Genomic DNA, 11,683 nt, shown 5'->3' with positions numbered 1-11,683 from the left:
CCATGCTCTTGGCTCCTCCCTCTCCCCCTGCTACACCTCTCCCTCTCACAGAAGCTTGGCGAAGCCCTGTCGAGATCGCTGCTGCATCCACCACTACGCCGTCGTGCTACTGGATCTTCATCAACCTCTCCTTCCCCCTTGCTGGATCAAGAAGGAGGATACGTCTTCCCAACCGTACGTGTGTTGAACGCGGAGGTGCCGTTCGGTCGGCGCTAGGATCTCCGGTGATTTGGATCACGACGAGTACGACTCCCTCAACCCCGTTCTCTCGAACGCTTCCGCTCGCGATCTACAAGGGTATGTAGATGCACTCCTCTCTCTCGTTGCTAGATGAACTCATAGATTGATCTTGGTGAAAGCATAGAATTTTTTTTATTTTCTGCAACGTTCCTCAACAATGTCCACATGAATAAATGGGGGCCGGGCGGCCTGGATTTTCGGCGCGTCCGCATGACAGTTTTTGCAGCAGGTAACTGCATTGTCGCGCCGCACCCGGCACAACCGCATGCACACGAACATGAGTGATCGTGCGCCGGCCCCAAACACTGGCAGCGCGTGCGGAGGGACGAGGGCAGAGCACCCGGAGGGATGCGGGAGCAGAGTGCGCGCGGCAGGACGTGAGCAGAGCATCCCGCGGCTGCCTCAACCGCAAGCAACCACATGCATAGAGCAGTTGAACACGCAAGAAATGGTCGCCGGCCGACACTTGCGTCACTGAGTAGAGAGCGGTCGTGTGCTACTACCTATGTGTTGGTCTATAATCCCCTTTATATTATGTGCCATACTTTGCCCTCAAATTTAACCAACAAAATGTTAATGCATGTTATAAAAATTATATAATTAGAAACTATGTTCAAATACGAATCCAACTATATAATCTTTGTCGACATGCATTCGTATTTTATTTGTTAAATCCTACTTATAAACTAGGATGGGGGTATAGTAGTTAATTAAATCGCAAATGTTTTTTATTAACCGTATGTGTACGTGGCCTTTCATCCTCCTATCGCACGTCTTGTCACACAGCTGCCGCAGTAGGCATACAGCGCAAGCTTACGCAGCGCGCGGGGCCGTTGTTTTGGCCAAACGGTGGCGCCAATGAATCATCGGTGAGCCCGTTTCCGCGCAACCTCACAGGTTCCCGCACAAGCTTCCCGCCCGACTCGGTGAAATCCCCCAAAATCCCAATGCTTACCGGCCTGCTATATAAACCCTCACGGACGACGAGTCCTGCGTCGCATTTTCCCCTCCCTCCATGTAGCTTATCTCGTCTGCTTATCCCACAATTGCCAATGACACCGGTCCGTTGTGGTCGCTCAGCCACTCCGTCGTTATCAGACAATAGCTCCAGCTGGGAGGCTAGACCATGGCGGCGGCGCAGTCCCCGACGTAGTGTAGTGCGCATGGCGTCCCTGTTGGGTGTGCGTGGAACACCCACCACACGCTCCGCTGCCGCAGCCCATCGGCAGTTGTTGCCGGCCGCCGTTGTCTTCACACCACCATCGAAAGCCAAGGCCATCGCCCGCTCCGCCGCCGCGGCCTAAAGGCGGGAGGTGGCCGCCACCCCACTGTCGGCCACCGTGGCCATCATCGGCTTCGCCACCGCGGCCCGAAGGTGGGAGGTGGTGGTCGTGGCCGCCACCCCATCGTCGGCCGCCGTGGCCGCCAGCCCACCCTTGACCACCAGAATCATCACCCGCTCCGCCACCGCCGCCTGAAGGAGGGAGGCAGAGGTGGAGGCCCGCACATGCGGCAACGACCTTGCGTGCTACATCGAGTTCCTGTGGGAGGAGGAGGAGTGCCTCATCGAGCACGTAAAGAGCCTTATCTCCGCGTGGTCGCGGCACACGCCGACGCAGAGGCGAGGAATCAGGAGATCTACGAGGAGAACCACCGCTTCGAGAGGGGTCGTCTGCAGTGGCAGAGGGCGTTCAAGGTGAGCGTTGCTGAAGGTGCAGCAGCGGTAGGCACCGTATTGCAGTTGTCCAGCTCGTCTTTAGGCTCCTCCTCCTCTTCCTCTTACTGAGCGCGCTTAGGAGAGAAGAGGCTACCGGAAGTAGTACAAAGCACCTCTGTAGTAGTAGTAGTAGTAGTATTTAGGGGCTATTTTGTTCAGTTCATCTGACTATAGATGTGGTGGAACTGTACAACGTACTTAAAATTAGCTAGTATATAAAGTAGAACTAGCTATTTCAGTATGTGGTTGGCAACAATTAGGGAAAAGTTTGGTCGGTCCAGCTGTCGAGTTGAACTGTTTGTATAAAGAACGACTGCTTAATCTATGAATGAAATCTATGCTTAATTACTGAGTTTTAGTTGCAAAAATTAGATACTGCTAGTGATGTTTAGCTGCATATTTTGACAAATCACAGTGTTACAAGGTTGACAAATGGTAATGTTACTAGATCATCAAATGCCAATCTTTCCAGTTTGACAAATGGCAACATACCCAATATGACAGATGCAAATCTTACCAAATTATTTGTAAGTGGTTGCACACGGCTCATCCAAAAAAACCGTTTGCGTTGAAGAGATGCACAAATCATGTTCTCACTTGCATATGGGTGTTCTATCTAAAACATTTGCGATCAAGAGCTGCACAAATCCTGCTCAGACCATTTTCCCTTGGCTTCCTGGGGAAGTTGTCGCTTTGCATACGGGTGTTTTAACTAAAATGTTTGCGATGAGTGTTTTATATTTAAAAACCATTGATGTTTTTTTCAAAAGAAAATCATTTGATAAGTCTGTACATTAAGAGAGAAAAACGCAAGTTCGCTCAAACTATATATTTCATTCAGTCACACTGCGAATTTATATTCATATGATCGAGATACAGTATTAAGCCCAAGAAAAAACTATTTCCAGTGGCGGCGTGCCGCGCCGTCCTTGTCGTTGTCATCCTCTAGGACGCCGTTGTTGAAGTCTTCAAGGCAGCACAGAATGTTCTTCACTTGTGAATCAAACATCATGTCGTCGCACGATCGATGGGCGGTGCGCGGGAGGATGGCAGCTGGCGGTGCTGACAGGTAGCGGTCGACGGTGGCGTCCATGCCGCTGAGGGGAGCGCGCACACGGGCATGTGCGCGGCGGGTGCTATTGGGAACGTGGTAATTTCAAAATATTTCCTACGATCATGCAAGATCTATCTATGTGATGCATAGCAACAAGAGGGTAGAGTGTGTCCACGTACCCTCGTAGACTGAAAGCGGAAGCGTTTCAATAACGCGGTTGATGTAGTCGAACTTCTTCGCGATCCAACCGATCAAGTACCGAACGCACGGCACCTCCGCGTTCAGCACACGTTAAGCTCGATGACGTCCCTTGTGCTCTTTATCCAGTTGAGGACGAGGGTGAGTTCCGTCAGCACGACGGCATGGCGACGGTGATGATGCTACCGGTGCAGGGCTTCGCCTAAGCACTACGATGGTATGATCGAGGTATGTAACTGTGGAGGAGGGCACCGCACATGGTTAAGATAAATTTGTGTGTCTTTGGAATGCCCCCTTCCCATGTATATAAAGGAGGGAGGGAGAGAGGCCGACCCCCTAGGGGCGAGCCTAGAGTATGGAGTCCTACTAGGACTTCCAAGTCTTAGTAGGAATCCCTTTTCCCTTTGGAGTAGGAGAGAAGGAAAGAGGGAAAGAGAGAGGGAGTAGGAAAAGGCAAGGGGGGCGCCGCCCCCTTCCCCTAGTCCAATTCAGACCCATGGGGGGGCGCCACCTCCCCTTTGGCATGCCTCCTCCTTTCCCGTATGGCCCAATAAGGCCCATTACTTCTCCCGGTGAATTCCAGTAACTCCCCGGTACTCTGAAAAATACCCGAATCACTCCGAACCTTTCCGATGTCTGAATATAGCCTTCCAATATGTTGATCTTTACGTCTCGACCATTTCGTGACTCCTCGTCACGTTCTGATCTCATCCGGGACTCCAAACAAACTTCGGTCATCAAAACACATAACTCATAATACAAATCGTCATCGAACGTTAAGCATGCGGACCCTACGGGTTCAAGAACTATGTAGGCATGACCGAGACACATCTCTGGTCAATAACCAATAGCGGAACCTGGATGCTCATATTGGCTCCTACATATTCTACGAAGATCTTTATCGGTCAAACCGCATAACAACATATGTTGTTCCCTTTGTCATTGGCATGTTACTTGCCCGAGATTCGATCGTCGGTATCATCATACCTAGTTCAATCTCATTATTGGCAAGTCTCTTTGCTCGTTCTGTAATACTTCATCCTGCAACTAACTCATTAGTCACATTGCTTGCAAGGTTTATAGTGATGAGCATTACCGAGAGGGCCCAGAGATACCTCTTCAAAACACGAAGTGACAAATCCTAATCTCAATCTATGCCAACCCAACAAACACCTTCGGAGACACCTGTAGAGCATATTTATAATCACCCAGTTATGTTGTGACGTTTGATAGCACACAAGGTGTTCCTTCGGTATTCGGGAGTTGCATAATCTCATAGTCTGAGGAACATGTATAAGTCATGAAGAAAGCAATAGCAATGAAACTGTAACGATCGTAATGCTAAGCTAACGGATGAGTCATGTCCATCACATCATTCTCCTAATGATGTGATCCCGTTCAAATGACAACACATGTCTATGGTTAGGAAACATAACCATCTTTGATTAATGAGCTAGTCAAGTAGAGGCATACTAGGGACACTATGTTTTGTCTATGTATTCACACATGTACTAAGTTCCCGGTTAATACAATTCTAGCATGAATAATAAACATTTATCATGAAATAAGGAAATAAATAATAACTTTATTAGTGCCTCTAGGGCATATTTCCTTTAGTCTCCCACTTACGACGAACTCTTTATCACCCCCATAACCGAGAAACATTTCCTTAGTTCTCACTAAGGATAATTTTGACCGCTGTCTAGTGATCTACTCCTAGATCACTATTGTACCCCTTTGCCAAACTCATGGCAAGGTAAACAATAGGTCTGGTACACAACATAGCATACTTTATAGAACCTATGGCTGAAGCATAGGGAATGACTTTCATTCTCTTTCTACTTTCTGTTGTGGTCGAGTTTTGAGTCTTACTCAACTTTACACCTTGTTATACAAACAAGAACTCCTTCTTTGACTGATCCATTTTGAACTCTTTCAAAAACTTGTCAAGGTATGTATTCATTGAAAAAACTTATCAAGCGTCTTGATCTATCTCTATAGATATTGATGCCCAATATATAAGCAGCTTCACTGAGGTCTTTCTTTGAAAAATCTCCTTTCAAACTCTCCTTTATGCTTTCCAGAAAATTCTACATTATTTCCGGTCAACAATATGTCAATCACATATACTTATCAGAAAAGCTGTAGTGCTACCACTCACTTTCTTGAAAATACAGGCTTCACCGCAAGTCTGTATAAAACTATATGCTTTGATCAACTTATCAAAGCGTATATTCCAACTCCGAGATGCTTGCACCAGTCCATAGATGGATCGCTGGAGCTTGCACACCTTGTTAGTACCTTTAGGATCGACAAAAACTTCTGGTTGCATCATATACAACTCTTCTTAAAGAAATACCCATTTAAGGAATTCAGTTTTGACATCCATTTTCCAGATTTCGTAAAATATGGCAACCGCTAACATGATTCAGACGGATTTAAGCATTGCTACGGTTGAGAAAATCTCATTGTAGTCAACACCTTGAACTTTGTTGAAAACCTTTTGCGACAAGTCGAGCTTTGTAGATAGTAACACTACTATCAGCGTCTGTCTTCCTCTTGAAGATCCATTTATTTTCTGTGGCTTGTCGATCATTGGGCAAGTCCACCAAAGTCCACACTTTGTTCTCATACATGGATCCCATCTCAGATTTCATGGCCTCAAGCCATTTCGCGGAATCTGGGCTCATTATCGCCTCCTCATAGTTCGTAGGTTCATCATGGTCTAGTAACATGACTTCTAGAACAGGATTACCGTACCACTTTGGTGTGGATCTTACTCTGGAAGACCTACGAGGTTCGGTAGTAACTTAATATGAAGTTTCATGATCATCATCATTGGCTTCCTCACTTATTGGTGTAGGAATCACTGGAACTGATTTATGTGATGAACTACTTTCCAATAAGGGAGAAGGTACAATTACCTCATCAAGTTCTACTTTCCTCCCACTCACTTCTTTCGAGAGAAACTCCTTCTCTAGAAAGGATCCATTCTTAGCAACAAAGATTTTGCCTTCGGATCTGTGATAGAAGGTGTACCCAATAGTTTCCTTTGGGTATCCTATGAAGACACACTTCTCCGATTTGGGTTCGAGCTTATTAGGTTGAAGCTTTTTCACATAAGCATCGCAGCCCCAAATTTTAAGAAATGACAACTTTGGTTTCTTGCCAAACCATAGTTCATAAGGCGTCGTCTCAAAGGATTTTGATGGTGCCCTATTTAAAGTGAATGTAGTTGTCTCTAATGCATAACCCCAAAACGATAGTGGTAAATCGGTAAGAGATATCATAGATCACACCATGTCCAATAAAGTGCGGTTACAATGTTCGGACACACCATTACGCTCTGGTGTTCCAAGTGGCGTGAGCTGTCAAACTATTCCACATTGTTTTAAATGAAAGCTAAACTCATAACTCATATATTCTCCTCCACGATCGGATCGTAGAAACTTTTATTTTCTTGTTACGATGATTCTCCACTTCACTCTGAAATTCTTTGAACTTTTCAAATGTTTCAGACTTGTGTTTCATTAAGTAGATATACACATATATGCTCAAATCATCTGCGAAGATCAGAAAATAATGATACCCGCCACGAGCCTCAATACTCATTGGACTGCATACATCGGTATGTATTATTTCCAATAAGTCAGTTGCTCGTTCCATTGATCTGGAGAATGGAGTTTTAGTCATCTTGCCCATAAGGCACGGTTCGCAAGTATGAAATGATTCATAATCAAGTGATTCCAAAAATCCATCTGCATGGAGTTTCTTCATGCGCTTTACACCGATATGACCCAAACGGTAGTGACACAAATAAGTTGCACTATCATTATCAACTTTGCATCTTTTGGCATCAATACTATGAATATGTGTATTACCATGATCGAGATTCAACAAACCATCAACATTGGGTGTATGACCATAGAAGGTTTTATTCATGTAAACAAAATAACAATTATTTTCTGTCTTAAATGAATAACCATATTGCAATTAACATGATCTAATCATATTCATGCTCAACGCAAACACTAAATAACATTTATTTCGGTTCAACACTAATCCCGAAAGTATAGGGAGTGCTCGATGATGATCATATCAATCTTGGAACCACTTCCAACATACATCGTCACTTCATTCTTAACTAGTCTCTATTTATTCTTCAACTCCTGTTTCGAGTTATTAATCTTAGCAACCGAACAGGTATCAAATACTCAGGGGCTACTATAGCAAGGTACACATCAATAACATGTATATCAAATATACCTTTGTTCACTTTTCCATCCCTCTTTTCCACCAAATATTTGGGGTAGTTCCGCTTCTAGTTACCATTTCCTTTGCAGTAGAAACACTCGGTTTCAGGCTTAGGTCTAGCTTTGGGCTTCTTCACGGGAGTGACAACTTGCTTGCCATTCTATTTCAAGTTCCCTTTCTTTCCCTTTGCCCTTTTCTTGAAACTAGTGGTCTTGTCAATCAACACTTGATACTTTTTCTTGATTTCTACCTTCATCGATTTCAGCATCACGAAGAGCTTGGGAATCATTTTCGTCATCCCTTGCATACTATAGTTCATCACGAAGTTCCAGTAACTTGGTGATGGTGACTAGAGAACTCTATCAATCAATATCTTATCTTGGAAGATTAACTCCCACTTGATTCAAGCGATTGTAGTACCCAGACATTCTGAGCACATGCTCACTAGCTGAGCAATTCTCCTCCATTTTTAGCTATAGAACTTGTTGGAGACTTGATATCTCTCAACTCGGGCATTTGCTTGAAATGTTAACTTCAAATTCTGGAACATCTCATATATTCCATGGCGTTCAAAACGTCTTGAAATCCCGATTCTAAGGCGTAAAGCATGGTGCACTAAACTATCAAGTAGTCATCATATTGAGCTAGCCAAACTTTCATAACGTCTGCATCTGCTCCTGTAATAGGTCTGTCACCTAGCGGTGCATCAAGGACATAATTCTTCTTGCAACAATGATGATAAACCTCAAATCACGGACCCAGTCCGCATCATTGCTACTATCATCTTTCAACTTATTTTTCTCTAGGAACATAAAAATATATAGGGAAGCTACAACGCGAGCTATTGATCTACAACATAATTTGCAAAATACTATCAGGACTAGGTTCATGATAAATTAAAGTTCAATTAATCATATTACTTAAGAACTCCCACTTTGATAGACATCCCTCTAGTCATCTAAATGATCACATGATCCAAATCAACTAAACCATGTCCAATCATCACGTGAGATGGAGTAGTTTTCAATGGTGAACATCACTATGTTGATCATATCTACTATATGATCCACGCTCGACCTTCCGGTCTCCAGTGTTCCGAGGCCATATCTGCATATGCTAGGCTCGTCAAGTTTAACCCGAGTATTCTGCGTGTGCAAAACTGGCTTGCACCCATTGTATGTGAACATAGAGCTTATCACACCCGATCATCACGTGGTGTATCGGCACGAAGAATTGTCACAACGGTGCATACTCAGGGAGAACACTTATACCTTGAAATTTTAGTAAGGGATCATCTTATAATGCTACCGCCGAACTAAGCAAAAGAATAATATAAAAGATAAACATCACATGCAATCAAAATATGTGACATGATATGGCCATCATCATCTTGTGTCTTTGATCTCCATCTCCAAAGTACCATCATGATCTCCATCGTCACCGACATGACACCATGTTCTCCATCATCTTGATCTCTATCAACGTGTCATCACATGGTCGTCTCGCCAACTATTGCTCTTGCAACTATTGCTATTGCATAGCGATAAAGTAAAGAAATTACATGGCCCTTGCATCTTATGCAATAAAGAGACAACCATAAGGCTCCTGCCAGTTGCCGATAACTTTAACCATCATGTCTTGACCATATCACATCACAACATGCCCTGCAAAAACAAGTTAGACGCCCTCTACTTTGTTGTTGCAAGTTTTACGTGGCAGCTACGGTCTTCTAGCAAGAACCGTTCTTACCTACGCATCAAAACCACAACAATTTTTCGTCAAGTGTGCTGTTTTAACCTTCAACAAGGACCAGCCATAGTCAAACTCGATTCAACTAAAGTTGGAGAAACTGACACCCGCCAGCCACCTGTGTGTAAAATCACGTCGGTAGAACTAGTCTCATGAATGCGGTCATGTAATGTCAGTCCGACCACTTCATCCAACAATATTGCCGAATCAAAGTAGACGTTGCTGGTAAGCAGTATGACTATTATCACCCACAACTCTTTGTGTTCTACGCGTGCATAAAACATCTACGCATAGACCTGACTCGGATGCCACTGTTGGGAACGTGGTAATTTCAAAATATTTCCTACGATCATGCAAGATCTATCTATGTGATGCATAGCAATGAGAGGGGAGAGTGTGTCCACGTACCCACATAGACCGAAAACGAAAGCGTTTCAATAACACGGTTGATGTAGTCGAACTTCTTCGCGATCCAACCGATCAAGTACCGAACGCACGGCACCTCCACATTCAACACACATTCAGCTCGATGATGTCCCTCGTGCTCTTGATCCAGTTGAGGACGAGGGTGAGTTCCGTCAGCACGATGGCATGGAGAAGGTGATGATGCTACCGGTGCAAGGCTTCGCCTAAGCACTACGATGCTATGATCGAGGTATGTAACTGTGGAGGAGGGCACCGCACATGGTTAAGAGAAATTTGTGTGTCTTTGGGATTCCCCCTTCCCATGTATATAAAGGAGGGAGGGAGAGAGGCCGGCCCCCTAGGGGCGAGCCTAGAGTATGGAGTCCTACTAGGACTTCCAAGTCTTAGTAGGAATCCCTTTTCCCTTTGGAGTAGGAGAGAAGGAAAGAGGGAAAGAGAGAGGGAGTAGGAAAAGGCAAGGGGGGCGCCGCCCCCTTCCCCTAGTCCAATTCAGGCCCATGGGGGGGCACCTCCCCTTTGGCCTGCCTCCTCCTTTCCTGTATGGCCCAATAAGGCCAATTACTTCTCCCGGTGAATTCCCGTAACTCCCCGGTACTCCGAAAAATACCCGAATCACTCGAAACCTTTCCGATGTCCGAATATAGCCTTTCAATATATCGATATTTATGTCTCGACCATTTTGAGACTCCTCGTCTTGTCCGTGAACTCATCCGGGACTCCAAACAAACTTCGGTCATGAAAACACATAACTCATAATACAAATCATCATTGAACGTTAAGCGTGCGGACCGTACGTGTTCGAGAACTATGTAGACATGACCGAGACACATCTCCGGTTAATAACCAATAGCGGAACCTGGATGCTCATATTGGCTCCTACATATTCTACGAAGAGCTTTATTGGTCAAACCGCATAACAACATGCGTTGTTCCCTTTGTAATCGGTATGTTACTCTCCCGAGATTCGATCGTCGGTATCATCATACCTAGTTCAATCTCATTACTGGCAAGTCTCTTTACTCGTTCTGTAATACTTCATCCCGCAACTAACTCATTAGTCACAATGCGTGCAAGGCTTATCGTGATGAGCATTACCAAGAGGGCCCAGAGATACCTCTCCGAAACACGGAGTGACAAATCCTAACCTCGATCTATGCCAACCCAACAAACACCTTCGAAGACACCTGTAGAGCATCTTTATAATCACTCAGTTATGTTGTGACATTTGATAACACACAAGGCGTTCCTCCGGTATTCGGGAGTTGCATAATCTCATAGTCTGAGGAACATGTATAAGTCATGAAGAAAGCAGTAGCAATGAAACTGCAACGATCATAATGCTAAGCTAACGGATGGGTCATGTCCATCACATCATTCTCCTAATGATGTGATCCCTTCATCAAATGACAACACATGTCTATGGTTAGGAAACATAACCATCTTTGATTAACGAGCTAGTCAAGTAGAGGCATACTAGGAACACTATGTTTTGTCTATGTATTCACACATGTATTAAGTTTCCGGTTAATACAATTCTAGCATGAATAATAAACATTTATCATGAAATAAGGAAATAAATAATAACTTTATTATTGCCTCTAGGGCATATTCCTTCAGGTGCAGCCAAACGCACGGGGACCGGTGCCGCGGTGGGTGGAGGGGCGCGCACAGGCACTGGCGCTATCATGTACACGAGTTCGCGCGGGTCCGCGGAGACCTTGCTGATGCCCGCGACTTCCAGCTCTGCGATAGTGCTCAGCGACCGGCCCGTGAATGCTACGGGGATGGTCGTTGGCGCAGGCGCGGGGATGGGAGCTGGGACGGGAGCGGCGGCAGCAACCGCCATGCCTAGCTCGTTCTGGGCCACGTCCATGAGGCCCCATTCCTCCTTATTTTCTATCTCCTCCAGCTCGGAGTCGACTTCACCAAACTTGAAGACTAGTGACAGATGATCCTTCTGCGCCATGGCGTTGGTGGAGTTCTGCGGGAGGGAGGGGGATGGGAGGCGAACAGTAAGGCCGCCCGTATTAAGCAGCGGCTCGGGC

This window comes from Triticum dicoccoides, chromosome 3B (genome assembly GCF_002162155.2).
Source record: "Triticum dicoccoides isolate Atlit2015 ecotype Zavitan chromosome 3B, WEW_v2.0, whole genome shotgun sequence".
Taxonomy (NCBI): Eukaryota; Viridiplantae; Streptophyta; class Magnoliopsida; order Poales; family Poaceae; genus Triticum; species Triticum dicoccoides.
This window is presented reverse-complemented; position numbering follows the sequence as displayed.